We start from the raw sequence: 27684 nt of genomic DNA on the forward strand, positions 1-27684 counted from the left end.
GTCATCCAGTAATATTCAAAATTTATGTCCTCAGTGAATAAGTCAACTAGATCATGTATAAGAATATCAAGTTCCAAAAACCCCAACATTTTTTTTAAATATTTATTTCTTAGTTTTCGGTGTACACAACATCTTTGTTTGTATGTGGTGCTGAGGATCGAACCCGGGCCGCACGCATGCCAGGGGAGCGCGCTACCGCTTGAGCCACATCCCCAGCCCAAACCCAAAATTTTAAAATACAATCTTTTAAAGAAGCCATCCTCATTTCCCCCAATGTCTGCTCTTCAAGACTATTCTTAGAAGCCAGACACTCTTGCCTCACCAGTCTTCCCCAGAAAATGCATTCTGGTCTAAGTGGGAAAAATAATAGGTTCAATTACTCTGGCCTAAAGAGTGCAGAGTCTATTAGTGGGCAATTGCAGTCACTTATTTCCAAAGGAAACCTGCCCATTGCTGCTGAGAATAATAGCTAACAAAGCTTTTCAATTATGGGTTGGAGTTTAAAATGAAGGAAAATAGGTCAGTACAAGGGATGAAATGAGAAAGGGAGAGTCCAGTGGTAGTAGGAAACTTGGGGAGTGTCGAGTTGGTAACAGCAGAGCCAAAGAGGGAAAGAGAGACCAGAAAGAGAAAGAAGATGCATTGAAAAACCTCATTATATAAATTACACTAACTCTGTGCCTTACTCATTTTGCAGCCTCAATTCCTGCTGCTGAAACAGAAAATTTGTATTGATTCCAGGCCATGTAAATATAGTTAATCTTTAGAATGATTAATGAGATTGAAACCCACCATGCTTCCGATTACAGTTCTAAGCAACAAAGATTTGCTAAGAAAAATCAAGATTTTCATGTTCTCTTTTTCTTTTCTTTTTTTTTTGAGAAATACTTTGTATAATATTATTCAGAATTGGAATACATACTTTATATTATAGAGACCCCAAAATAAAATTTTAAAATGTAATAAATCATGGATTTGAAAAATCAGCTGACTGATCCTGATCATGCATAGTTTATACAAATACTCATTCTTTTCATATTTTGTTACATTTATAGTGAAGAAAGATGATTTGGGGGAATAAAGAAATTTACACTGTTTGCTTTTGCCCACAAAGTCCTATTGTGTCAATAGTGATTGTGTTTAAGTTCCCAGTAAGCTATTCCCATTACTGTTCTAATTATGACTTACAAATTATGAAAACAAATATTCCTACCAAAATTATACAGGATGTCTTTTTATAAAAATTATAAGCATGCATTTCTCCACAGATCACACATTGTAAAAGCTAACAAACAGTATTAGCAATAAGAAGATTGGCTCATTTAATAAATTTGAAAAACAGAGAGCAACAACTGTTGATAACATGTCACATAGCAGATGAATTTTCAGTATTTAAGTATAATAATTTATTGAAAATGTATTAATTATTTACTAGAAACAAGGACCCAAATTCTGTATGAATCATGGAAGTTATAAAGATGAAAAGATTGCCATCTTCAATTATAGGATTAATCATTATATTAAGCTTTAATAATGTTTTTTAATGTTTAATTTATTTGTCTTATCAAATGAGTGACTCAGAATTTTTTAAATTATTATTTTGCATATTTTCTCTTAGTTTATGCAACAAGATACACATGAGTTAAATTTCCACTTAAGTACTTGTCAAACATAAGAAATATCCCTTGTGAAAAGTACTTGTTTATAGTGAAAATATTTTCTCCCATATGTCTGAAACATATTTAAATATAAATAGTTAGGAGACAGCCATTTCTGAATTTCTACTTAGTGTTTCTGAAGTATAAGTCTTTGAAAAACATCAAAGTGGTGTTCCAGAAAGAGCAACTACATTTAGATCCCAAGGTAGAGAGAAATTTAGTTGGATAAAATTCCTTCAGGATTGAAGCAAACAGAAATAATTGAAAAACATAAATCCCCACTGGATGTGGTGACACATGCCTATAATCCCAGCAAATAAGGAGACTGATGCATGAGGATTGTAAATTCAAGACCAGCCACAAAAATTAGCAAGACTATTACAAAATGGAAAAAAAAAAAAGCTCTGGGAATGGCTATCAATGGTAAAACTCCTGGGGTTCAATTTCCAGTACAAAAAAAAAAAAAGGAAAGGAAAAATCAGAAACAACAAGACAAAACTCAAAATTCCATAACAGGGGTTTAGCATCCACACAATAAGTTTTCTATATTATTTTAATGATGGAAAAGCTGCTATGGCATCCTGACTCAGTTTATAAACACATTCTTGTTTCACAATATATTTTTGGTTCTAATAAAAACTGTATTTTAATGACCACTCTTAACGTTTTAAAGATATATTATTAATTAAGAAAATTTTATAAAAAAATAGAACAGTATAAAGGTATCTTCTGAAGTACTTTATTTTTACACTTTAATTTTCTTGGGAAGATGACATCCAACTAAATTATTTAAATTCAGCAAAATCTGATGAAATGTAAGGTCTCTAGAGAATGATTAAATTCATTTAATCTTTGAAATTGAATTAGTGGTAGAGATTGTTGTTTACATGCTGATTAAAAGTAGCCTAACTTCACCAATAAAAATAGAAATAGAGACATTTGAAGGAGATAAATATTGCCTCTTAGAAATATATTTCCCTTGATCGGTGATAAACACATTATGTTTATATAATTTAATTCACTTATTGCTCCCATAATCTGTTAAATTGTTGGAGAAGGTATGCTGGTCAACTATTTCATGGAGCTGAAATAATTCAAAGGTAAAGTAGAATGACTTGAGAAGCGAGAGGACTGAGGAGTGACAGCTCTTTTGTCATTTCCTTTTAGAGATGCATGTACTTACAATGACTGCAAATTCTCTCTTCCTTACTGGAAGGGCAGGTTCCCGTGGGAAAGGCCTCCATAGTATGGAATCTAACTCTATATTACTGTAAAAATGTTGAGGTAACAGCAAGCTTGAAAATGTTGCAAGCCCTAAGCAACATTAATAATCATAGCCAACAAAATCAAAAACAGAAAACTAAATAAAATGCACATTTGTCTTTAAATGTTGGAGTTGTGACTTGTTTTCTAAATATGTAATGAGACTCATAAAAGAACATAGTTAATATATCATTGCAAATCAACATAAACACGGGGAAAACAACTAGTTGAGAAAATACCTGTGAAGCTCATAAAAATAATGGTTTCTTTAAATTCAAGAATTTCTTCAAAATTGAGAAAGAAAAACACCTTTTTTTCTTGAATTTCTAGTACTGGGGAAAGGGCAAAAATCAAATAAACAGGCATTTCACAGAAAAAACTCATACATAGGCACTCACAGAGAGACAACAAATAAATGTTCTATCATAGTCATTGGAAAATTAAAATAAGTCATTCAAATAATATAAATAAAGTTAAGCTCAACTAACTCTCATATCTAACTCTTCATTACAATTTACTTGTCCCTCAAATCCTGATCCTAAATGAGAAGTACCAAAATAAAATAACATCTCAACAATTCTAATGAGAAAAATGACAATCAAAAAAATCTAAACTGGTGCCACAGAAAATAGGTTAAGTGAACAACACTTTATAAATAAACATATATTATATATTGGTATAACACAAGGGAGGTGTTACATCTTTTCTCCTTCTCTTAAGGAGAAAAATGTCTGGGCAGTAGTTGGTAAGAGAGAGTGGAGGAGAATCATTCTTCAGAAGATTTTTGCTCTTTTGCACTATTTCTTCACCATTCTTTTCTTCTTCTTCTTCTTTTCTTTTTTTTTTTTTTTTTTTGGATAATGGGATGTACCAAGTCTCATGAGTTGAGCACTGAGAATTACCCTAAATGAAAACTGCATTAAACTCCTTTGAAACTAGTAAACTTGGAAATGTGGAAATCAAGTATTGACATGGTTGACTAAGTACAGTAGAAGCTGCCACCTCTTCAGTCTCCTCTCTTGGTGAACACACTCACAGTAAAGTATTTAGGATTATTTGAACAGAGTGGTACATAATTCATGTTTTTATGTGACATTTTTAACTAGAAACTCTTAATTTGTAGCTATAACTTTTTCTGAACCCATGGTGTCCAAATATCACTATTTCTTATTTGGTGTATTTTGCGTACAAATATTGGAAATAAGAAAAAAAAACCATTCTTGCAGAAACATATGAACTCTAAGTTTATTATTTATATTCATAAATATATACATATATATATATATATATATATATATATACACACACTTATATATATTTACATATATATACACACACAAAATGGTCACAAATTACTTACCTAATTTTAAATCTGCTTGTCTTTTTCACAGCTCTAAAATTCTCAAAACTCCCATCGAATTCCTACTTTTTTTCCTAGAAAAATTCTGTTAATCCAATCAAATTTAGAATGTACTCTCTGAACATCCTTCCTCATCTCTGAAGGAGGTGAGAATTGATTCCCATATTTTCCTAGAATAACTCCTGCTCCTCTAAGTAAATTTAGAATAGATTTCTCTCCTAAAATCCTTTCCATCTAAGAATGTGGCTAGATAAATTTCCTTCTGTCCCTACAGAGTTATATATATGAAATTATTTTAGACATTAACATATTGTAGTCTTATTGTCCAGCCCTAGCCTTCCTCAATCCACACATGTATGCATGCATGCCTGTGCACAAAGTCTCTGAGCTCCTTGAGGGATGGATATGGCACATTTATGTATTACTGTGCTGCTTATAGGTTCTAAAGCAGAAGATGCTAAGGATTGATTAGTCTGAAGCAATTATCAAATGATAAAAAGGTATAATAATGGAAGTGGTAGAGCAGCCAGAGGTTTTTCATCATCATCATTATTATTATTACTATATATATTCCTTTGTGGTGTGTGTACTGATTTATTGGTTAGTTTTGTTGTTGTTTTCATATAGTCTAACATCTCAATAAATTTTCCAGCTCTTCTATGTACTTGCTGAATACCCATTAACTTACTAAGCCTATCTAATGATAATAAACACTCAGGTAATTAGAATAATTTAAATATAAAAGAAAGTATATATATAGAATAAATAAATATTTATACTTATTTGTATGTTTACAAATATATAAAAGAAATATATATGTATACATATGTGTAGATAGATATATAGTATATGTAAAATATTCTACTTACATCTTATTTCACCCTCACTTCCTTTTTCACATTTACCAAACCTCATGAAGTTATCTTACACCATGTGTTTTAATCCACCAAAAAGAAAACATTTCAGTATATACTACAGTATAAATATTCTCTGGTTTCTAATGCACAATTAAATTTTCCTTATTATATAATTACTCCTCTAAATATTTTGATATTCTGAATCTCCAAAGAAAAGCAAAATTAAAATATTTACTGAAGTAGGTAAAAGACACTTTTCAACTTGAGTCAGTGTACACAACAGATTTCATTCCATGAATAAGAATTTTAAGTATGGCACTGTGAATCACCTTGACCCAAGGTAATGTTATGGACTATGATTTTTGGGTCAATGATATACTGATTTCAGAAATGACACAAGTCTAGTTTTATTACAACATCTTTTAACCTGTACCTTGTATGTAACAATGACACATTTTAAGTTTAAGGTGTACCTCCTGCTGTCAAGGCTGATCTTTCCAACAATAGCAAGTGAGGATTTCTCCTACCTTGGGGGGAAAATGTGCTTTTTCAATTCAATGTATTGAAGAAAAATTTTTTCCCATGGATTTTCTCTCAATATAGGTATACACACAGACACACACACACACACACACACACATATATTCATATAATAGAGACATGTATGTTCAGATGTTATATATTTATGGATGGAATACATGATTGAAATAATATAATGAGTCATAATTAGTTTTAAGCATTTTTATTATCTACAGATTTTTAAGACTAAGTTTCTATTTTGATTTCAAAACAGCATTTTAAATGTAATTAGGATTTTTGGAGTACCAGCATTTTCAGTTTCCATCACACATCATTCTTCATACCACATGAGGTATTTTCAGATTTAGCTAGGTAGTATGTCTGAATAAAAAAAAAATGTGTAGATAACACTGACTGCAGACTCTGTGCATTAATCAGGCATGGTTTCTTCCCACCTTACACAGTACCTTTTGTCACATACTTTTCCCTCTCAGTAAAGCTAAAATTCAGGTTACATGGAAATATTTGCAATTTGTTCAAGACCTAGAACTTTGAGACACAAGCAGAAATCCCTTTCATTTTTCCTCTTCAGCCATCTTGAATGTTGATTCTTGTACTCTTGAGTTCACCTCTCCACTTCTGTGCTTATCTGTTTAACTGGTTGATCGATCATTGAGAAAAGGATAAGTATCAGAGTTTCCAGCTCTTGTTCCTTTCACAGAACTGTGGGACAAGAACTGACATCTAATTTTACCTTCTGCATGGATTATTGCCAACAGCCACATACTTAAGATGGGGTATGTTATTATAAATCCCTTGGCTGCTTTCCTCTCTGAACCTATTTTCTCAATTTTATGTAGTATCTTCTTGTTAATTCACAGTGGCCCTTTGCCATTCCTCAATATACCTTACAAGGGACTTTCTATTTTTATTTCTCTGACCTGAAAATGCTCTCTCCAAACCTCCTATGAATCTCACCATCAAATACATTCACAAGATGCTAATTAAAAACAAACAAACAAAAGTCAACTATAAACATCAGAAAGATAACAAGAGTAGAGGGAAGGAACAGGGGAGGGAGAAGGAAAGGAAAGCAGACTACTGGGGACTAAATTAGAGCAAATCATATTCAATGCTTTTTACAATTATGTCAAAATAAATTCTAACATTATGCATGACTAAAATAAACCAAGTAAAATGAATAAAAAACCTTTCCATGACTAACTCCATTATGTATTTCAGATCTTTACAAAAACAGCACATCTTCAAGTTGACTTTTTCTAATTGTCCTCTTCTTGTAGCACTCCTACCATAACATAGAATACAACCCCTAAACCAGAAGGTGGGATATGTAGGGAAGATTTAATGCTGCAGATTGAATCTAAAGGTCTTTAAAAAAGTGACTAATCTTTGGTAAGTTCATAAATACATTGTGTAAGGGACAATTCTATTCTGAGAAATTAAAAAAAATATAAGTTAAAATTTTTCATGAAAAATTTATTTTACTATCATTAAATTGAAGTTCTTTCAGTCATAATCACTGATATTATGTTACATTTGTAGTGACAGCAGAATTTTTATTACAATAAATAGAATTATAATTAAGAGAAAATACTTTATATTCCAATTTTAATATTAATAATATCTGTACAACAATCAAGTCATTTATCCCTCTCCTTTATCAGTTGTCGCATCTATTAATTGATTAGGTTAACTAGATTATTTAACATATTTCTTGAAGATCTAACATTAATGAGCTCTTTTATAAGCATAAAATTCTCTCTTAAATTTGCTTTCCTTTTTCTATAAAATGTGAATATGAATTATTGTCAATGTCCATCAGCCAAAGACCACCAGAAATACATTTAGCACAGTTAGACTTATTACTTCTTATAAGACTGCAATCTCAGGAAACCTTCAGTTTCTTCAAAAATAGGAACTTTTAGGGTACACTATTTATATGGTCAAAGCAAAGAACTGTATTAACAGAATAAATATGGAGAATTGAAACAGTAATTTATCATTAAATCTAATGAGTTCATTTGGTATTACTTTTAGATTCTTGTCTAAAAGTAAGTGAAATCATGAATTAAATTATGCTATCGGTTTGTGTGTTATGTATAGAGTAAGATACTCTTGGATATAATTCTATCAGTAGGATATGTTCTTTGTGCCTTACAGCTATAATGCAGATCTATTTGAAGTTTCCCTTTATAAAATCTCTACCATAAAAGACGCTTATTAATTTGTTTTTGTAAAACTTTATCTAGATTTGTATGAAATACTTAATGATAAAATAAGAGTTTGGCATATGGTCCAAATACAGCATTTGACCCACGGTGGCTACATCATAAATATCCATAAGAAACATAGGTATTAATAATGATGTAAAACATTGTCATAGAAACAAAATAGGATCACAGAGCTAAACTGGATTGTTATACTAAAATAGAATGGAAGATGTATTCTAAAACATAAAAAACTACTGGTACAGTATTATGAATTACAAAACTCTTATGTATGTTTTAGAGGTCCTTTTTCCATCTTTAAATGAAAACATATAATAAATGTGGAGAGACATTCCTGAAATTCCAGGGACTTGGAAAGCTGAAGAGGAAGAATCACAAGTTTGAGCCCAGCCTGGAAAAGTTAATGAGATACTCTCTCAAAATAGAAAGAAAAGAAAAGAAAGAAAGAAAAGAAAAAAAAAAGAAAGAAAGAAAGAAGGAAATAATGAAAGAAGAAAAGAAAAGAAAGAAAGAAAGAAAGAAAGGAGGGAGGGAGGGAGGGAGGGAGGAAGGAAGACTGAGAATGTAGCATTTTATGTATCTACTATAGAACATGAGAGGGTTTAAAACCCAGTACTGGAAAAAGAGAAAAAAAATGAATAAATAACAACATGTAATTTGAAGAAACAAACATGATTTTTATTATTTAATTTTGTATAATGATATATTAGAATTAACATCATCAATATTGTATACCAATGTATATATTACTCTGCTTTATTCATTGATTTGAGTATGTATATGATTGCAAAGGACAAAAAATCAGTTTTAACCAGCACTAACCTAAAATCAATATATAGAGCCCAAATATGCAAAATCTGCTGGTTCCTGAGGGAATCAAAGGAAAGTTTAATAAAATGGGGGATCTGAGAGTTCAGGAGTCTTCTTTCTTAATATGCCAACTCTGTTTTTGTTCCTATTTACCCATTATCCTGTTATAGGCCTCAAGGATATATGCCTATGAGAAAAAGATGTTTTAGGATTGATTTCTCTTGAGGATCGGCCTGTGATAGACATACTGAAACTATTTCTCATTTCCCCATTACAAATATATTTAGCTATCTTTGAATTGGACATCTCTGTCTTCCTTTTACAAGATTATTTGCTAATTATAAACATAATACAAATTTATTGAATTGAAAAATTCATGAAATAATTCACATTTAAATTATTATCCCTAACTTTTAGGGATAATAATTTAAATGTTATTAGAATATTTGCCTATATTATTTATTTTTATGTAAATAAAGATATGTTTATAAAAAAAACTGTCTTCTCTCTTTCACATTACTGAAATGTTGGTGTTTACATTTCAACCAACTTTCAATTCTCATACAATAAAACTTCTCTTACTCTAGAAATAAGATAATCAATTAATAACTACCTTATGGAAAATATTATAGAATTCATATCCATTTACATTAAAAATGCTTTAAGGATGTTTTCATCTTTTCAAAATTGGGTCCCTGTATCTTGGCTCCATTCCTGGAATATAAGAAAAGCTTGATTACTGAATGCTTTTTAATGCATTATTTTAATTCAAAGTTATATTTATTTTAGAATACATCGTAATAATATTCAACTACCATATGATAGAAATATATAACTTCATTTTGTTCAGAATCAAATTCCTTACTTTTTGTGGTCTTGACTAAAGATTATTTTTAAAAAATAAACCTTGTGAATCTTGTAGTTTATGAGAACAACAGGCAAATATTAAGTAGTAATAATGAGTATAAAAGAAGTTTATTTATTTTCTAGAAATACTAAGCATAGTTTGATAGTAATTTCAAATACTACAATCAAGTATTCCTTAATTATTTCATTGACTTTATAACTATAATACCTGATAATGATGTTAAATTATATGTGATCATCCTATAAAAATAATTTCCTCTTTTTAATCATAGACCATAGCCAAAATGCTCATTATATATGGAGATGAAAATGTGAGATCACAGATAAATTCTTTCTCAAAAATGACAATGTTCGTTAGCCCCCAAGTAAAACATCATTTTTACATAAAACTTAATATAAGGCAAAATATGATTTTGTTTAACTACAGTAAATTATAACTCTACATCCTTCAAAAATATATTTTTAAATTGCATGTATAATTTTATTTAATGATACATATTGCAGGTGTTGCATATAATTAGGGTTATTAATTTTGGTTAACTGCTCCTTGCAATAAACAGGATAGTTACATTAAAAATCCATAAATAAATATTCTACAATGGCTCTAATCCCCATTTATGGAGGTGATTATAACATAATAAGATGTTCCTTCTTTAAAAATACCTAATATTAATTGAATGAATTTGTTTAAATCTATGGTAATGCTCAATAAATTTAACAATCTCTTGACAATTGAATCTTGTTTGAATTAATTTTATTAAATTTACTTGAAATTTTAGTTTAGATCTGCAGTAGAGATTACTTAAGGGTCCAAATTAATAAGGTCTTCATAATCTGTATACACATAACTTCAGTGTTATTGATGGTCTATAGTTTTAATTGTTAAAGATATTATTAATTTCATCTATTATGTAAATGGTTTCCAGGGAAATGCTCTTAGTTCAAAAAATAATATATCTTCAAGAATGATGCATACTTGAAGGCCATAAAATATATTATGTTTAACTAATTTTAAAAGGTTTGAAAATTTACTTTTATATAGTAGGTGTTTCTACATTGAAGTTTATATGTTTTCTCTGATAGGTGGAAGCTAACCCACAATTAGGGGGTAGTAAAGGAAGAATAGGAGTGCAGTAGATTAGACAATGGGGAATTTTGTTATGGGAAGGGGAATAAGAGAAGTAAAGACATTGGAATTAATTTGACATAGGTTTCCACGTACATATATGAAAACAACACAGTGAATTTCACCACCAAATACCTAATAATGGAACTCTAATTAGACTATGATATACTCCATGCTTGTATAATTGTATCAAAATGGATTCTGCTGTCATATACAAGTGAAAAGAAACAATAAAAAATAAACCATAAAATTGGGAAGTTCTTTACTTACCATTTTATTAAAGAGGGTAACTTAAAAACATTTTCACTTATACCCCATGCCAACTGTGTCTCCTAGAATGGTGGGATTTAAGTAAGTATGCCTACCATCTAACACAGTTTGATATGTATCTTGGGTCTATGACTTGATATCAGAATTTCACAAGTGTTTTAAACAATCCTGTAATATGATCCCAACCTTTATCAGTCTGACCTTATCTCCCCATACTCCAGTATAAATCCAGACCTAAGTCAGCCCAACTTCCCAGAAGTCAGCTTTTTTCTCCTGTCCAAACTTTGGATTCATTCTCTTTATCTTGCACTTTTTCTCCAGCAATCCACTACCATCAAGGTATAATTAATCCTTTATCTCTTTTGTGAAATATCATTTAAATGCATTGCTCTCTTCTGCCTCTACATTCCTTATCTGGGTATTTTCTAGATCATTCATTGTGCCACTTTTGTGCATGTGTCCATTATTTTCCCTCTTTTAGAAGGTCAGAAGTTTAAGAAAAAAAATGCATTACCTATGATTGATTTACATGATGATACTAAGTAGATGTTGAAATTAACTGAATTTTTTCATTGTTATGCAAAAGCAGATAAGTGCATGATATTTGAAGTATATCAATTTTCTAATATTACTGTTTTACTCTCCCTTATGTTTTCATACCCTATTCATGATCTTAAAGTCTACTCATAAGTTTAATAAAATATCTAGTAATAGAGTGTTCCATGAAAAATAAATGGAACTGTCTTGAAAATTTTTAAAAATTGGAGTCACTGGTAAGTATTCACATATCAGGAGGCTGAGCAATGACCCTCTCATAGTAATCAGAGTTCCTTACTAGTGGTTACCACACTCTGGCATGCCACACTACATTCCCAGGGCAGGGGCCAAGGGTAATGGGCAGGTATGACACCTCACCAAACTTCCTTGAGGAATGAGTACTCAGTGTCAAACTGCTGCAGTGACAAGATCACAAGTTTCAGGGCCAAGCCCTTCACTTCTACCCATAGGGCCTAGCAGTCATGGCTCATCAGCAGTCTGGAGAAGGCCAGCCCAGGAGGTGTCTTTTAAAGAGAACCAACTATGATCCATGCCCCCACCTGGCTGCGCAGCTTTCACCTATGACACTAAGGGCATCTGAACATGGGCATGAAACATGGGAACACAAGTCATCAGCTGAAATTCAAGTAAGGGCACAGAGCACCAGGTCAGAACCAAGGGCCAGTGGGCACTCAGACAGGAAGAAGCCCAACCCAGAGCAGTTTTTATATACAAGGAGTGGCTGAGGCAAGCAGGACCTCCAGGGCTAACAGATGGCAGAAAGAAGACTTGCCCTGACTAAAAGAAGCCTTTATCTCCTTCTGAGATTCCAATGTCTCTCTTCCAGCTTTGGACCCTACCTGAGAGCCTTCTGACCCTTTAAGGTCCAGAACAATGCCATTACATCTTGTAATCTGACTTCATGCTATCAAATGGAGTTAGCCACTGACAACTCTCCTTCCCCTCAGTAGTTTTCCATTCTCTGCCATGGACCATATCCCATGGTGAAAACCCAGACATTCCCAGGCACATAGGATCTCAGCTATCCAGACCCCATTTTTTTGGTACTAGGGAACAATGCAGGGGTTAAACCACTGAGCAATAACCCAGCCCTTCCTTTTAATTTTTATTTTGAGACAGGGTCTTGCTAGTTACTTACGGCCTCCATAAGTTGTGAGGATGGATTTGAACTCTCAATCCTCTTGCATCAACCTCCCAATCCACTGGGATTACAGGTATGTGCCACTCTGCCTGGCTCCAGACCCCTTCTCTGGACCTGGCCTTACTGACAAGCTTGTCATTCCTACATCCAACCACACAGCAGACATCCAAACCTATCCAAAACAGATGTTACTACTGGCTCCCAAACACATTGCTCCTTCTTGGGGTCTCCATGATGATTGCACAAAGCTGCAATGAGCTCAGGAAGGCTGTCCTCCACCTCCTGCCACCCCTCCATGGGATTGATGATTAGCCCAGCCACACTGCCTGCTAACCATTTGCAGTTTGTACCATGCCAGAAGCTTCCTGACAGATCCCTCCTCTCAATGTCACTCTCTTACGCCACTGTCTTTTCATCACCCAGCCATTAGGGCATGTCTACATACACTTTCCTTTATAGCTCCTCTCTGTGCAGTCAAGATCAAGCTCAAGGCTGTCCACAAGCCCCTCCACATGTCTCTCTACCTGTCCCATCTCCACAACCCGGCACTCACAGCCTGAATTTCAAGCTCTGTCAGCGGTCCCTTCCTAGACTCCTGCACAGTTGCAGATTCAGACTCAACACCTGTGCATCAAGGAGGCCTCTGCCTCTGACATCTACCCAGCCAGCCCTCATGGCAAGCCCAGGAGATGTCTTTTAAGGAGAACCAACTATGATTTATTCCCCCACATGGCTGCACAGCTTTCACCTATGAGACTAAGGGCATCTGAATGGGAGGCATCCTCATCCTTTACTCTTAGGCTGTCCAAGGATGAGAAGCAGGCCAATCACTTATATCCCAGGTGGGCCCAGTATTCTGGGAACTGAACTTTGTGCTCTGTGCTGCTCTCAGAATAGAGCTCTGCTCACAAACATGTGAGAGAGGCCAAAATAGACTTATCCTTATTGTGCCTAACATGGAGGGAAATACGGGTTTCCCAAACTGAATAGTGCCTTAAACAGAGTTGAGACCTTCTGGCACTGGAGATAGAGGGCTCATGGGTGAAAGAGAAAAAGGAAAGGCTGTGGGGGTAGTCACCTCTGTGAAGATGGCATGGTTCTCCAGGTCCACATTGTGAAGATGGGCCTGGAGGAAATCTGCAAAAGAGTGGTGCTCTGCTTGTTCCAGTATTTGTGTTACAGCGCCTGCACCACAAATGAGCCCAGAGTGGAGATGCTAAGCTGCACCACAGCATCTGGTGTGGCACAATACAGTAGAATCAGCTTGGTCTCCTCAGACACCCTGTGGTACATCTCCTCCATCAGGTCCCCAGGGCCCTGCCTCTTCACAGCCTGCAGTACCATGGAGGCATAGGCGTCGGAATGGAAGCTGATAAAGACATCAGCAGGGCTGTACTTGTGCCCAGCAAGGAATTGATGGGCCTTCACATCAGCAAACTGCTCTGCCTACTGCATGAGCTCCTGCATGATGTTCTTTTGCCACCCCTGCAGCACTGAGCTGAGGTCCAGGTAGTGCCGGTTCATGAGGGGCATGGGGAACTGATCGTACACCATATTTTTCTCCTCAATGACAAGCAGGTGGAAGTCAGGGTGGACCCGACACTTGACATGATGAGTGGCAAGCCCAAGGTCCACATACTTCTGATCCCCGAGGTAGATGTAGTACTGGTTGAGTGCATCGTACAGGCTCTCATAGAGGTGTTGCAGGTTCAGCAGCACCACCATCTTTCCTGTCTTCATGCAGATCTTCACCTGGTTGATGTTTCTTCAGATCTGGGTGTACTCCTGATCCCAGGAAAAACTGGAACCAAAGATGATCTCAGGCTACTGGTCCTCACTGAAGAATGACTGCTGCAGGATCTGCAGGGTCATGTAGTTTTGGGTCAGTATGAGCAAGTAGCGGGATTCAGCTTCTTCCAGTTCCCCAACTCTGCTTGATGAGTTCCAGGGTGCTGACTGACCTCTCCCACGCACCCGGCCGCAGGTAAATTGGCCATGAAGATGTCCAAAGCAGGGATGTCACCTTTGCCCCTGAAGTTCTGAAGGACTGCCTGTGCTATATCCTGTGGAGAAGGCTTCTTGTTAGATGCTCTGGCAGTGGAAAAGACCATCTTGATGAGGCTATAATAGTTGTGAAGCCTAAAAAAATTCCTTGTTATGCCTGCTGCACACTGTTTCATAGGCTTTGGCAAAAGGAGCAAAGTACCCTTGGACCCTGTCCTGCACCAGACTGTCTGAAGAGCAGATCCTTCTGGCACTCTCTATGAGCTCCTTCTCACTGGGGCTGCCGTGGGACACAAACTACCCTGGTTCATCTTGGCAGGGTCAAGGGCCCAGTTGGAAATACCTATGAAGCCAACTTTTTGGTGGGGGTTAGGGTCACCTTCAGTGCACCCATCTTCCAGCAATGGGTGCACAGCCTTCAGGGGCATTTTCGGGGAATCTTCTGCCAAGCCCACCTCATTCAACACCACCACAGACACATACTGCTGCAGGTCCTTCCCCTGCTGAAAGTGAGCACACTGCTTGAAGGTGTTCATGATGCCCTGTGGGGTGCAGTGGAGGGTACACTGGAATGACACCAGGTGGATCTGCTTCAGGCTGTGGAATAGAGTGGAGTGTGAGGCCTGGCCCTGTATGGTATCTGCCATGATGGTCTTGGCAAGAGATTTGGAGGTGCCAGGCTTTCCCACCAGGAAGAGGGGTATCTTTAGCTCAGTGCAGATGATAATCATGAAGAAGTTCTCCTTCAGAGCCAGGTTCCTGGCTATGGTTTTTCTCAGAGGCATCTCACTCAGGAAAAGATCCTGTGCATGCCTGATCTCATCCAGGATGACCCTTCTGTCATCATATGGTTGTGGAAAATACCTGCAAATGGCTCTGCAGTAGGATTCCTTCTCCTTTATGGATTCATGGTAACAGACCCCCACATCCAGCACCAGAGAACAGAAGATGGGGTCTCTCCTGAAGTTATTTTTGCTGACACTGATCTCACAGATAAAGGTGTTCAGCTTCACCAATAGCATTTCGCTGCAGCCATGAAACCAAGTGAACACCTTCACACAGCACTCCATATCCCAGAGGCTGACAAAACTGCACTTACTTTCAGTGTTGCTCATGAACCTCTGAGAGGCAGAGAGCACTTCTGTGATCACATGAGTCTCATCCTCACTGATCCTGATGTAGTCCAACAGTCTCTGCACCATCTGCTGGATGTAGAGCTTTTCAGCAGTGCTATTTAGCTGCCCGAAATTTCACACTAGAGGAATCAGCCTCAGGGGCAGGGTGTGGACATGGTACACCAGCTGTCTGAGGGGAATTGAGCACAGCCTGTCTGCTGTCTTCTCTGAACTGACCCTGTATCCCAAACCACCTGACTCCAAATGGCAGATGGTCTACTGGGAGTACTTCCTGTAAGAATTGCAGGCAGCTATGATGTATGTGCAAGCCTGAGTCCTCCTCCAGGGACTGGCCATCCACAGTCTAGTCACACAAGACTTCCTTAATACAGCTTATGGCTTCTGTTGTGTTGGCTTTGTCAAAAAACAAGATGGTGTCTAACTGCTGTTGGTTCTTATTGGATAAGGAAGTTTTCTCAGCCTCTAAGTCTTTGGAGTGAATCAAAGCTGCAGTTGTTCCTCCGTGGACCTTGACCGGTTTTATGGTCTTAGCCCAGGCATCAGCATGCTGCAGATCATTAAGGAGTTTAATGAGCCTGGTTTTCCCACAGCCGGTTTCTCCCATGATGATAACTGGGATCCCACACCAGAACCACATTTAAATGGCCAGAATCTTGAGCATGTTGTCCATTGTAAGATCATATGCTTCATCAGGGTTAAGGGTCTGAGGAATTCCTAGTAGCTGGCAGGAGTCTCAAGAGTTTCTCATGTCTGAGTAGGTTATCAAAGTCAACATTGAAGGAAACCCCCTGAAGTAACAACCCCCTGTACAGTTCTTCTGTCATGGCATCTTTCCTGATTATCTCCCCATTGAGATGGTTGATGTCATCAATGTTGCCATTCTCATTGGCCCAGAGATGGTACCTATGAATGTCATGGTCTCGTGGTCACCACTGAAGAACACCTATTGGTGAGGCTCTGACTCCCACCTCCTCCAGAGAGTAAATGGGGCAAGTTCTTCTTCATCAACCCCTTCCATGGTGACTGTGTGCTTCCCTTGGCTTTGGTCAGAAGTATGAAGTGTTGGTGTAGCAAAGTCTCTTGCCATGACAATCATAAAGGTAACCACAAAGTTCTTGAAGCCCTGTAGTATATCTCCAGTAAAGTCTGCATTGCAGAACACAGAGGCCTCACAGTCCTTGAGCTGAGAGTTGAGGAACCAAACAAAGTTCTGGAGCTCAGACCAGGAGGGGTTTATGACCCCACAATATATTAGAAGGTGCTGGATGCACTCCACTGAGTCTTCTTGATATTGAAATGTGTCTAGGTTTTGTTTTGATGGAATCTTTTTAAATATTGGAAAGGTCTTTGGGAAGTAGCACTGCAGAACTCTCTCTCATCTATTCCAGGCTCTATGAAGCTCCTCTCAGGGCTCAGCTCCATAGCTGTCACTTCTTTGAAGGTTTGCAGGTGACTCTGGGGAAGATGTCAAAAAAACTGAACTGAGGGACATGTGGATTCTGCAAAGAAGAGACATAAATAGAAGTTAGAATTTGTTTTCCTGAAAGATGCCCATATGTGTTAACCCTCCATGTGGTCTCCTGTGGATAGGCCTTTATGAAAACAGTCACTTGAATACATGTGGCTTTCTGCAGCCTCTTGTTCACAGAGGCTGGCATCTGCATGTTAGAGCATTATAGAAGCTCAACTATGGCAGCTGCATTATGAACCAGAAAGCTATTTCCCATCCTGTGGCTTCATCTCTCCACCATGCATGAACACATGTGCAACAAAAGGCACATTTTCACAGTTGAACTATTTTTTTCAAGTTTTCATGTAGTCTCAGCTAACAGATTTCCATAAATGAAGTCTCAATGCCATCTTCACTAGCAGTAAGGGAGACAGTGGCCATCAACAGAGGAATTTCCCACACTCAAAATGCCTGGGATTCAACCCAGACATAGGACCAATCTGACATATCCAGACAAATCCAAGATGCTATCAATCAACACGAGAGTATCATCATTATAGATATCATTAAGATTTAAGTCCAAGCATGCATTTTCCCTTACATGTACTCATAGCTCCCCTAAGGTGAAAGTGGAAAACAATCAAGATGTGTCAACCCAGGCTACAGGCCACAGAATCAAATGCCTTGTGTAAATACCAGCTTTGTAGACCTTTTTGGCAGTACTGAGTTTCCTTCTGAAATTACAATGATATATAAATGGAATGGGTTCTGAAGCCACATTTTCCCACTTATATCCATTAGGTATTGCAAAATGAGGATTTTGAAAAGAAAGACCCAAGTTCCAGTCTGTTCCTAAAGACATAGAAGCATGGGTTTGAAAATACACAATTGCCAACCATTCTTCCCAAACCCCAGCACCCTCCTGTCTTCTTCTTTGAGAGAAGGGTACTGACTACAGGCAAGTGAAGAAGGAAGGGACTCTTCATACAAGGAGAAGCAGATGGGGCCCTGGGAATGTGAGACTTCTGATGTAGCCATTCAGTTGCAATGTGGACACTTACCAAAGCAGTCACATCAAAGTGGAATATCATGGGTGTTTTCCAATACTGAGCATCCCAGAAAGAAAGCAGGGAGCCCAGGACCTGGCCCTCATCCACCTGAGAGTCAGTCACTGAACAATCTTTAAAGGCATCTTTTCACTGATGAATTTCTTTTTCAGTTTTTCATGCAGTCTCTTCACATAGAGAGATTTCCGTGTAATGTTAAAACAAGGAAATTAGATCCTAAGCCTCTGGATCCAAGAAGAAGAGATTCAGATATATTAGAAGTTACTTCTCTGCCAAGAGCAGTGGCACATGCGTATAATCCCAGGAGCTTGGGATGCCAAGATAGGATCATTATAAGTTCAAGGCCAGCCTCAGTAACCTAGTAAGGCCCCAAACAACTTAGTGAGACCATATCTCAAAATATAAAATAAAAAAGGCTGGGGTAGGGCACCTCTGGGGTTAATCCCCAGTTAAAAATTTTTTTAAAAGTTACTTCTCTGTATAAAATTTAAAACTGATGCAACAGAACATCATATTAGAGAACAACTCCACCATGAAGCCAGAGTCCCGAGCTGTCACCCACCCAGCATCCTCACATTCTCCATGATGACAGTGATGGAAGTGTAATAAAGTAAAGGCATAGGCATGTTCCTTGGGGGAGGAGAGATCAGGTTGTGTCTGGAAAGGGCACAGTGATGCTCACAGGTTGAAGTCAACAGAATGGAAGTCACCACCTCTTTCCAAGGAAACATAACAGTGACTAAAGGGAAGGTACAAAGGCATTCTTCTCCTGGAGCCAGAGCAGCTGTGCCTCTTCTGCTCACATCAACACTGTTATGCTCGAATTCAGGACCCCCAAAAAACCACCAGAGACCAAGATCGATATAAACAGCAAAGAGGTGTTTATTGTGAGCTAGCTCGGTCCTCTGCACGTACACAGCAACTGGTGACACTGAAAGGCCCCAAGCCCAGGGTTTGCAGCAGTTTTATACATTCTTTGGAGAAGGCAGGAACCCCCACATACATCATAGCATCTCTTAGCAAATCATCACACACCGCGGGAAAATCAAATAACAACTCTAAAACATGATTAGCACATTCACTGGCGGAAACAAATTGGGTAGGGGTGATTGGTAACTACAAAAGGGGGATTCATTTGAACTGATTGGTTTAAGCCAAGAGGGGTGTTCATGCTGAATTTCATGGTTTCCCAACACCATAAACTACTGGGAGGGTCATCTGGCACCCCAGGTATTTCCCTGTTTCATGCTGATTGGTGGCTGCTAGGAGGTTACTATGGGTCTCCACCTGGAGGTTACTATGGGTCTCAGCCTGACTGAGTCAGGGAAACCTGGAACAGAAGATCTCTCCTGTTATTTGTAGATAAACCACTTAGCAGGGTGGGAATGTGCCTAGGAGCGCTCTGTGGGTCTTTCCAAGGACAAAGGTCATGTCCCTTCCTTGGACAGGCTTTGCTCTGAGATAGAGGCTGGTTTTTCAACACAACCTGGAAAAGGTCAAAGGAGGTTATGCAGGAAAAAAGTGTAGAGAAGTCCACACAAGGAGAGGAGCAGGGCTCCCAGGAATTGCAACCTGGGTGGAGAAAAAATCTAGGGGATGCACTGATTGCAGGGAGTCAGACCCTCCTGAGACTCACTTTCCCACCTGCAGAGGGGTGTTATCTGAGGTGCCCTCTACTACAGAAGCAGGGGTCACTTGGAAGCCCTGAGAAACTGCCTGCCCACCCCAGGGCTCTCATTATTCCTTCTCTCTCCAAGGCCACAATCCCCACACACATCTGGTCTCTGAACACAGCTGCCACTAACAAGGTCTGTACTGGGACCTGGTAGTGATGTGCCAAGTAGGCCTGGATGGCACAGAAGGGTGCTTGGGGGATAAGGTGGACTTTGTGCTGGCTGAAAGCTGAGGGCAGGGAACAGCATTCCTGTGATGTCACATACCATCACCAGCTGGTAGTCCTCTAAGGGACACTGTGTGCACAGGCTATGGAATAGGGCCTTTGCCTGGCAGGCCACCTTGTAGCTCAACTAGTCTGTGAATAACAGGCTGCAGACCTTTTGCCCTCAGGAAACTGGAGCCAGGTCATGGTGCAAGAGCAGGGCCACCTCCTCAAACATGGTCCCTGGGGTACAGAGTAGTACCTCATTGAAGGTGGGGCAGGTAATGGACTGAGGCCTGCATGTAGATGGCCAGGGCAGCCAACAGCACCTCAGAGGGGCCACACATGACCAGGTTGGGCTGGCCAGCCTGAAGGCCCTCAGGGAGAGACCGCTCCATGGGTCACCCATCCTGGCCAGGTGAGCCAGACAATAGCCCAGGGCCTCCAGGTCCAGGTAGCCAGGCAGAAAGACTCTCATGCTTTCCAGGAACTGTTCCATGATAACCCTCAGCTTGGTCACCAGACTGATCTTAGAGGATTGCAATGGTGGTAATTCTTCCATCACTGTCCTCACACAGTGTCTGGTGGCCTCCTTGAACCCCTCAATGGCCCTTATGATGTCAGCTGGGGTGCAGTTGTCTTTGATGAAGGACAGAATCATGAGGGCAGCTTTGCTGGGACTCTGCTTCCTGAGCTCCGTGCTCAGGTGGACCAGGCGCTCAGCCATGTAGAAGTTGAGGTAGAATTGCTCCCTGTAATTCCTGCTCACCAGCTCCTTCCAGTCATCCAGGAAGTGCTCCATCTGCCTACAGAGGGCTTCCAGCAGCTGGGTGACATCCCCACTCTCTGTCAGCTGGCTTACCAACTCCAAGTGGAAGTCCATGCAGATGGAGATGCCATTCCTGGGGCAACAGTAGACTTCGGCAGTCCAGATTTGGAACAGCAAGTTTCTCACAGAATATAGGTTCAGGAAGGCTTGCACAAGCCACTGCACATGGCAGAATAACTGGTGGAAACAGAGGCATGAGGCAGATGTCACAGTGAGCTACTGCAGGGGGACATACCAATCTAGACACACAGGAGTTCTACTTCAAGCGGCTTGGGTTCACTCCTCCCATAGGGTCACTGGGAAACATGATGAGCCTAGGGAGAGGGCAGCCACCTTCAGGAAGAGATCAGGTAGCAGATAAGAATGTAGACTGTGGGCTGGGCTATGCTCAGTGGTAGAGCACTTGCTTAGTATGTGCTAGGCCCTGGCTTTCTATCCAGCACTGGGGAAAAAAATGTCAATTGTAAAGTGCAAATAAACTGTAAGAAAAGAACCTTTACATGAGATAGAGACTATTATATAAATCAATAACCTGTGTGAACATTTACTTCAGTTTTTTTAGTACTGGAGATTGAATCCAGGGTAGTCTACCACTGAGCTATGTTTCCAGCCCTTTTTATTTTGAGACAAGATCTCACTAAGTTGCTGAGGCTGGCCTTTAACTTGCAATCCTCCTGTGTCAACCTCCTGAGTTGCTGGAGTTACAGGAATGTGCCATCACACCTGGCTTGGTTACTTTAGTTTTGATGAAGAGTGCCCATTAGAATCTTGAGATGTTTGATTTTACAAATTTACAGAGTAAATGAAGCCATTCATACTTCTTCTTAAGGAGTATCTACCTGATCACCTCCTGTTAAATGTAGTGGATTGACCAACAGTAGTGAGATCTTTCTGATGCTGTTAAGGAGGAGCTGATGCCTCCAGGGTCTGTCCCACCTCAGATGTGGCTCCAGGCAAGGTGCACCCTGCAGACCCATGAGCTACACTCTCTGGAGCCACCCTGTCCACCAGAGGCCAACCCCTGCCTGTTTCCTTTTGCAGGCAGTGGGGCAGTGAGCATGCCCAGCCTGAGGAAACAGGGGCACCTGCTCACCTCAGAAAACCTCTTCACTTCCATTCTCTTGTGGTCTTTCTTGCCAGACATCAGCATCAGCTTATTTAAAAAATCCTTCAGGTCTTCCAATGTATAGGAGTGATCTGGCTCCAGGCCACTGTGACCCCCAGGGAGGATCAGGTGCAGGATGGCATCTGGGGAGATTTAGGATGCAGAACATGTTTAGAAGCAATTTTCTGGTGGCTGAAACCCAGACTCTGCAACAGGCCAGTGCACGCCACCAACACCATACCTAGAATCTGGGAGGGCTCACCTTCTGGTTGCCTGTGGATGCCCTGATCTCATTGATGCCTCTTCTGTTGATTGCTGTGGCCAGGGACAGGGAAGAGAGCTTGATGGACCCATGGCTTTCCTTCACTGTCTTCAGCCAATCCAAGTTTCTGGCAGAATCTCACTGTTGGGACAAATGCAGAGAACATGGACCAAAGTTTGAATGACTGTCTTCCTTCCTGTCCTCCTCATGCCTCTGCTCTTGCTGGGCAAACTCCAGCCACCCTCTTCCAGGGCTCTAGGCATAACTTCTTGCCCATTTCCTGAGGTTGCCTCAGGTACCCCTTTCTGGTACCCCAGGACACTGACCACTCATTGTGGCTGCAATCGTGCCAGGTTCCTAGCTGACACTGGAGTGCACATGGCCTGTACTTATGGATGATTGGTTAGATGACTACAGGCTGTGCCCTCTGGTGACAGGCCACCATCCTCCTGGGTTCTCAGAACAAAGACCCTCTGAGGAGAAATGCCTGACTGAACAGGATCCCTAAGTTCTTAATGTCCTGCCATGGTCCCTGAGTATGACCAAAAAAACTTAGAAAAATTTTAAGAGAATATGAGCTTCTAGCAGGCAAACTGCAAACTGCTCTCTCTGTCCATCTCCCTACCCTTCAACCACATGCAGGACCAGCTGTCTCAAGGCCAGTGCGGGTCTCTGGGCATCTTTGCTCATTGGGTGAGTTACGTAGTGAAGATTAACTCAGACTCTGGTATAGACAATTTACTTAAATGTTCATATTTTTCTGATAAAAAATTAGTCAATATCAATTGTTAAAAATACCCAAAAGTAATAAAATAAAAGACAATTACTACCATTCAGAGAACCACTGTAACCCTCTTTTAAACTTCCTATTGTGCTGTTTTCACACTTGTATTGTAGGGTGGAGACTGCTCTTGATATGCAGTTCCATAACTCTCTTCCAACCCAAGACAAAGAAAGCATTTCCATTCATGAAAAAAAGCTGGTTTTCAACATCAGTTTAAATGGCTGCCTGTGTGGCCTCAAAGCACAGAAGTTCCCCAGGGTTGCAAGATCACCATGTCTTGGAACAAGGAACAAGACTCACCAGCTTACTGGGAAGGTGAGGATCATTTTGCAGAGCCTTCCAGAGTTCTTTCAGCAGTTTCATGAACTCGCCGAAGCTTGCCTTCTTGTCCAGCTTATACAGCAGGAACGCATAGCCCTGCACAGCATCATGAAAGCAGACCACCCAGTCCACATCAATGTCATTTTCTTCAGCCAAGATGAAGGCAAGGTCCACAAACACCTGGAGCTCAATGATGCCTGGGACAGAAAGGGGACTTGCAGAGGACCACTCCAGGATGTTGCACAACTCATACCTGGGGCATGATCCTTAGTGAGGCGAGGCCATCAATAGACACTAAGTAAACATCTAGGGCCTACTCCCACTTCCTTCCTTCAGTTAGGACTCCAGGATACCTTGTCTTTTGCAGGATATGATGACACCACTGATCAACATCTAACCTCTACCAAATAATTCCCAGGCACTGTACTAGGCTTGTGTGCACCTTATTTCCTTTAATTCACAAACATCATCACTTAAACAAAAACAGGTTCAGTTGGTAAATAATATGTGCATAATTAGTTATTTTTTAGAAATTGAGATAATTCTTCTGAGTTAATTACCAAAGATTATACATCAAAGCAGACTCAGGAGTACAAGCAGCACAGATCTGGATGAGAGCTGGAGCCAGCAGAGCCTCAGTGCTAGCAGGAGGTATCCTGCCAGGCCTCTGTGGTGCATCAGTGCTGCTCCTGCTCCATCTGTTTGGCCTTTCTTACCTCCCCTCCACCACCCTCTATCTAATCTACACAACCACATAGGCTGTCCAGCCCTGGACTGGGAGAGAAATGCACAGATTCTGCAAGCTTGCTGCAGCAACATTCCCCTTTGTGCAAGAGCTTGCCTTGTCCTCTAGCAGAATGAGTTGGAAGGCAGAAAAGGAGTCAAGATACTGAAGAAAATTATGCCAGCATCCAAAGATGGAGAGAGCAGCAAAGAAAAGAGTTTTAATCAGAACTCTGAAAAGCTGTCCTGATGCAAACTACTGGAAGCAGACACTGCACTCCAACTAACACACACATGTGATTGAGGGGGGATGTGCTCAAGTTCAGGAACAAAACTTGGCAAACACCTGAAGATTAGCTACCCCTGTACCTCCCAGAATCTCATGCAGTCAGCTGACCAGCTCCTTCTGCAGGGCCAGCTTCTCCAGACACTGGCAGTGGGGCTCACCGATGTCTTGTAGCAGCTTCTTGGCCTAGATGAGCTGCAAGCTGATCTGATCCAGTCTCTAATGGCAGGTGGCCTCAAAGTCATCAGTCTGCAAGATGAATCTCTGCTGAGGGCTATTGTAGAGATCACCCATGCCTGCCTTCCCACAAGCCTGGACAAGAAGATGCTACAGCAAGAGTGTGACACACTCTTGCACCCAAAATAGTATGACCTCCATGGCCCTCTTTGCTATGCTACGGAAGCTACTGTCCACAGTACCTAAGTGCCATGATGAAGCCTTCAAGGACTTTGAAACCTGTTCTGCACAGCAGCACTGCCAGATTCGGGTTTCTCTGTTTATGAGAGTTACAGACTTGCTGAAAGTTTCAAGATTAGGTATGGACTATTCCACACTCTGCTAAATTTTAAGCACTATCGTGCCTGTCTCTACTAAACATAGGCCACACACACCTTAAAAATGTGAGGCTAAGAAACAGGAGGGAGAAACTCAGGCCTGACCTATGAAGGGAGCAATGTACCATTTGGTACTTCCTGTTGGAACTAGGAAAGGTACCTGGACAATTGACAAAATATTTCCTTCTGTGCTTTTATGACCTAGTGAAATAAGATTCCTCTGGAAAGAGGATGGTTTCTCTCTCCTGAATTTTTGGTTCTCATATCGACCCAAGAAAACTCACTAGTTAAGGAACAGTCACACTATCTCAAACAAAGGTAAAAATGCAGGCCATGGAATGTTCTAGCCTCAGTGCAGCCCAAACAGAGCCTTTCAAGGGGTTGCCACACTGCCGATCCCAGAATCCCTGGGGCTTCCAAGGAGTCTGAGGTTGGCCCCCACCTCAGAGGAGTCCCCAGCAAATAACTAAAAAAGCTTATTAAAGTGTAAAGAACACTGAAATCACCAGTCAAACCAAAATTCTTTTTGATCTTGCAGATAACCTTGGCGGAGCTGATTGCCTGGTGAATGCTATGGTACTCCTTGATCTGTTCAACATGCTCTGATATCTAGCCCCTCGGGGCCTGAGGGTGTACTTCACACATGATCTGGCGATCCAAAGTCAGGTCATTGTATTTATTTACAAAGTCTTTGAAGATGACATCAATTTCTGCCAAGGTGACATCTCTTAACTTCAGATCCTGATATAGTTTCATGAACCTTTAATAACAAGGTGAGTATAAGTACTCATAGGCCTCTGTAAGTGCAAGAGGTCACCTTTCACATTCCCTTTTGGGATCATTCAATAACTCTGCAGCTTCTTCCCAGAAGATCTGGAAGATGTGGCTGTCTGTCAGTGAGTCTATCCTTTCAGCCATTTCCTGGACCTCAGGGCCTAGGTTGTAATGTGTCATCTGTTTACAGGACGAGGACTCCAGCTGGCTCACACTCATGGTTTCATTCAGTCTTTTGCAATTCAGGTCTTCTAGGTGTCTTGCTTTATTCTCTCCAAAATCCACTTTGGAAACCACAAGGAAGCATGGAAGTTAAACTGCTAGTCATGATAGCTTCTTATTTTACTTTATAAGTACTTCTAATCACTGCCTTAAGAAAACTAAGTGAACACCATTGCTGGGATTTTTGTCACAGGAAGAATTCATTCCTTCTCCCCTCTACCCTGCTGTGGGCTCATTCATCAGTTTTCATGATAAATAACAGACTGTAAGCTCTTTTGTGAAAAGGACAGTTGGAAACACATATCCATCTCCTTTCCTCCCAAACCCAACTCCAGTGACAGATTAGAAATTGCTTTTTAAAAGATCATAACCAGCAGGAATGAGGAGAGTAGAAAAGGAGCCCAATAGGAACACACACTGGGAAGTGGAAAGATGACCACGCCAGTGGCAAGTGATACTCCAGGGGCCTAAAAACACAGACCCTGAGGCCACAGTACACTACACATAAGCTCAGCCAGGCCAAGCACAAGCACCTGGTAATAAAGGACACTAGTTTCTAACGTCACCCTAGACTGAGGGAGGCAGAAAGTGAACAGGAAGTGTGTTCAAAGTCTGTTAAAGAAGCAGTTGGTGAGAGTTCACTCCACCATGGAGGCTGCCCTCTGCCTTTCAAGGGACAGGAAGGACTACCTGAAGGGCTCTCAGGCCTGGAGGCCACTTCTAGACATATACCTGTCTTGGGTAGTTACAAAGGACAGGGTGTATTCAATTTAAGGATGAAGAGGACCACACAGCCACCAGGGCAGGAAACTGGAGTAGAGGAGCTCACCCTCCTACTCACCCTCTTAGATCCAGAAACCTGGCAGCATGCAGGGGGCTGCAAAAGTGACCAGCCTTAAAGAGAAGCCCTCGAGAGCCAGATCAATTCAAGGGTAGCCACAGAGCCTCAGGGGCCAGGGACCAGAAGCCCTTAGCCTATCAATCCATTTGTGGTGACTGTCTTTATAGACACAAACAAAAATCTCCAACCAGAATAGAAAAAGCTTTAGCATGGGGAACATACCAAAAACCCAAAATAGGGCTTATGTAGCTCAGTGGTAGAATGTTTGCCTACCATGTGTGATCATGGGGTTTGATGCTCAGTGCATCATAAAAAAGGAAAAGCCTAGATTTCATCCTCAGTGTGCAGTAAAGAAAAGAAAGGAGGAAAAGCCAATGGAAAGAAGCAAATTGGATGAAGTGGAAAACTATGCAAGGAAAAGAAAAATCTTTAAAAATACCAATAATCCTCAAAATATAAGATACTTCACACATGATCCATGACAACAACATAGTATATAAATGGATCTTTAAAGCAAAATGGGAGGGGATGCAGTTGTGGCTCAGTGGTAGAAAGCTCATCTAGCAAGTGAGGCACTTGATTTGAAGCTCAGAAATACATAAAGATAAATAAATAAAGGTATTGTGTTCATTTACAACTAAAAAAATAGAAAAAAGGTGCTGGTGTGGTGGCATATGCCTGTAATTCCAGTAGCTTGAGAGGCTGAGGCAGGAGAATCACAAGTATAAACAAAAGCGAGATGCTAAGCAACTCAGTGAGACTCTGTCTC

At 40.0% G+C, this 27684-nt stretch overlaps 1 pseudogene; it reads right to left on the reverse strand.

Annotated features, from left to right (window-relative positions):
- Positions 1-11890: 11890 nt before the first annotated feature.
- Positions 11891-26136, reverse strand: LOC143388507 (E3 ubiquitin-protein ligase RNF213-like; annotated as a pseudogene).
- Between the last annotated feature and the right edge of the window lie 1548 nt (positions 26137-27684).

The sequence above is a fragment of the Callospermophilus lateralis genome, unplaced genomic scaffold, assembly GCF_048772815.1.
Source record: "Callospermophilus lateralis isolate mCalLat2 unplaced genomic scaffold, mCalLat2.hap1 Scaffold_5985, whole genome shotgun sequence".
Lineage (NCBI taxonomy): Eukaryota > Metazoa > Chordata > Mammalia > Rodentia > Sciuridae > Callospermophilus > Callospermophilus lateralis.